Below are 3,561 nucleotides of genomic sequence, written 5' to 3'. Positions count from 1 at the left end.
GCAAAGCTTTTGATTCGGTCCCTCATGATATCCTCTGCTCTAAGTTGAAAACACTTGACATAAATCCATACGTGACCAATTGGATAATTAGTTTTTTACAGAACAGGAAACAAAGAGTTGTTGTTGATGCCATTGTTACGGATTATTTAAATATCAATAGGGGTGTCCCTCACGGGACAGTTTTAGGCCCTATACTATTTTCTATTATGGTCAACGATATTAAGGCCATTCTACCAAATCAGAATTTACTTGTGAAATATGCTGATGATTTAACATTAAGTATTCCAGTAAAATCGCGGGCTAACAACGGCAATTCAGCAGCTGAGGAGGTCCGATCGATCGTCACATGGAAAACTTCAAGAAAACGTGGGAGATGCTTCTTAGAGGCAAATCCACTAAGGCCTTACCTGCTCCTCTGGTTTCTATAGAGCGTAAACCATGTCTGAAGTTGTTGGGTGTAACTTTTCAATCTGATCCGTGTAACTTGGATTTACATTTTGATAATATTATATCGAAAGCCAGTAGTCGTCTGTACATCTTACGTGTTTGTAAATTCTATGGACTGCCGCTGGATCACCTTCATCTTCTTTTTATCAGTCTTATTCTACCTATATTTACATATGCTGTAGAAGTATGGGGCTTCGCGTATTATCATAAGTATCTGAGTCGCATAGACAGGCTGTTCAAGAGAGCTTTTAAGCCTGGCTACTGTAAAGAGCTTTTTTCGATTGAAAATATTATTATTCTAAAAGATAAGAAGTTGTGGGCCAAGATCACCGACAGCGATTTTACAACAGCTATGGTTACGCTACGTAAGAGGCGCCATAATTATATTCTCCCGCTTGTCAGAACTGAACGTTTCAAGAGGACTTTTGTTAATAGATGTTTGTTCTCTTATTAGTTAGTCAGTTAGTAATTGAGTTAGTTCATTAGTTTTATACTTGCTGAGTTCATATCATTGTAACTAAACACGTTTCATATGTTTCATATGTTTGTTGTTGTTAAACACGTTTGTTGTTTAGAGTGCTTAATAAAGACTTTTATTATTATTATTATTATTATTGTTGGCTTCACGTATTTCAGGATATCAGTCCAGTTTAAGGCTGTACTTGCGAAACTACACGAAATGGGATTTTCAAAATCATTCCTCTGGTGGGTACTGAGTTACCTTAGTGAACGACGCCAGCTTGTTCAAATAGACGATAAGTTATCTGAGTTGGCCTATGTGGAGTTCTGGGTACCTCAAGGATCTATTCTAGGTCCGGTGCTGTTCAACTTGTACGTAGCAGATCTTCAGAAAGAACTTGACTGCCCATGTTACCGGTATGCAGATGATACTACCTTTTTCTACATACAAAGGTACTTGTACTTGGTCCCATACTTGGGACCTAATGTTAATAATATGAACAATGCGATTTCTCGACTAGGAAAGTACTCAGACGACTCCAGTCTTGCACTGAATGAGTCTAAAACAAAGTGGATGCTGCTGTCCACACGTGTGCATAGTTTGCACACAGCATCAGTCGACATAACGGAGAGAATTTGGAACGTGTGACACACACCTAACTGCTAGCCGTCCACGTTAACGAACACTTAACTTGGAATATTCATATTAATGAACTAGTAACGTCATGCTATGGAGCCCTGGCCGTGCTAAAAAAGTTACATAACCTACTACCGTTCCGTGTGAAGAAGCAGTTAGTAGAGAGTTTCATCCTATTTAAGTTAGATTATGCTAGTACAGTGCCATTGTGCAGTCCATTGCCATTGTGTCAGCAAAAGCGCTTACAAAGAGTCCAAAATGTATGCGCGGGTTATGTACTAGGTCGCTATGCGAAAGAAGCAGACTGCCTACAACTGGGCTGGCTACCGGTGATAGAGCGTAGTAGTTATCAGTTACTGCAGTACGTATTCATTTTGACCACTATATTTTGGCCACAGTACTCAAAACTCGAACAACACGTACCAGCAAGAAATCTACGCTCGTCCTGTGAATTCAGATTAAAGGTGCCCATGGAAACTGGTACTTTTCAAGACAGCTCAGCAGCCATTTTCAATGCATAACCAAGTTATCTGCGGAACTGTACGGACTTTCGATCCTTTAACAGTAATTTGACATCATATCTTTTTAATAGCGCTGGAAAGAGATTAGAAACATGAATCTCAGGCCTTTTAGCTTGTTTATATTTTAGTTCTTAATTAGAATGTGATTTATTGTAAACTATACGATATAGCGTAATTACAATAGTATAGTAATTTTAGCATAGAAGAGCCAATTCATTTTTGGAATGCTAATAAACCTTTATTATTATTATTATTATTATTATTATGATATGCAATTTGCAATTTTCACAATTAAAGAATACAATACAAAAGAATTAAACAATACACAATTAAAGAATACACAATTAAAGAATACACAATTAAACAATACACAATTAAAGAATACAAATGTGTCGGGGTGCCTTTGTTTGTTAGAGACCTAGACAAACTAACAACTTCTACCGCCGAACAAAGAAAAGGCAAATAATATTAACAGAAATTTTTTCGATTTGGTTTAAGTTTCAAATAAAATGCCCAGGAAACCAAGCTGAACCCAATTATCTTAATTTCCACTCGTTTGAATTGACTTGCTTTAAATCTGTTTAATTAATCGGGAGTCTAAGTGCGGGATGTAAACGACTCACGTAGATTTCGTATAGCCATCTCGAATGATTGATTAAACTGTACCCAAAAGCAATTTCACACCAAACTTTAGTATATAAAAGTTTTCCGTTTTTTTTAGCTGGACAAGGAGCGGTAGCGAACCGTCAGGCTTCAGACTCCACAATCACGATTACTGCAAGCACCGGTGGCTCCACTGCAACTTACTGCAAGCACCGGTGGCCTTTAGTGGGTTCTTTGAGTTTTCTGTGATTCTCAAGCCGCCAGGACATGTAGGTTAAGGCCTTAGCGTTTGAAGGCGGAGACCACAGCCATTGTGGCGGCATTATTTTCGCATGTTTGGTGTCCTTCAAAACATAACGGATAAGCTTTTTTAAGAAAACGTTAAGGACTCCGAGGAACTTATCGAAGAAAATCCCAGAAATGCACTTAACACCGCTCCGCCCCGTCGGATTGCTGGCTTGGTGATTCCCTGAATGTTATCATTTAGAATCGTTCCATGCCGCTTGGTGCCTTATTTTGTTAACCCCTCACCTCATTTACCGTATGGAGAGAATGTTTTCTTTTCTTGTTACTGTTGTTGTTGTGGCGTTTTGTTTTGCCATCAAGCTTTTGAATGTGGATAATGAAACAGATGCGGAGAATTTGTCAGCCGTGGACATCGCTGATAACAACCTTGTTTTTAAATCGGCTCCAATCTTTTCCCGTCCTCGCCATTCTCTTTCCACGTTGGAACGAGACACTATTTTCTCTTTAGACAAAGACGCGTATTTTACTTTGAATGGTGGTTTGAACCCTCTAGGGAAGCATAACATTGGATAAAACATTTCCTCTCAGACAGTTGACAGCCTACTGCTCCTTGTCCTGTTAAAAAAAAGAAAAGGAAGGCTTTTAGAC

The sequence above is a fragment of the Stylophora pistillata genome, chromosome 8 (assembly GCF_964205215.1).
Source record: "Stylophora pistillata chromosome 8, jaStyPist1.2, whole genome shotgun sequence".
NCBI classification, from domain to species: domain Eukaryota; kingdom Metazoa; phylum Cnidaria; class Anthozoa; order Scleractinia; family Pocilloporidae; genus Stylophora; species Stylophora pistillata.
The sequence above is the reverse complement of the archived record's forward strand: the minus strand, read 5'-3'. Positions refer to the sequence as shown.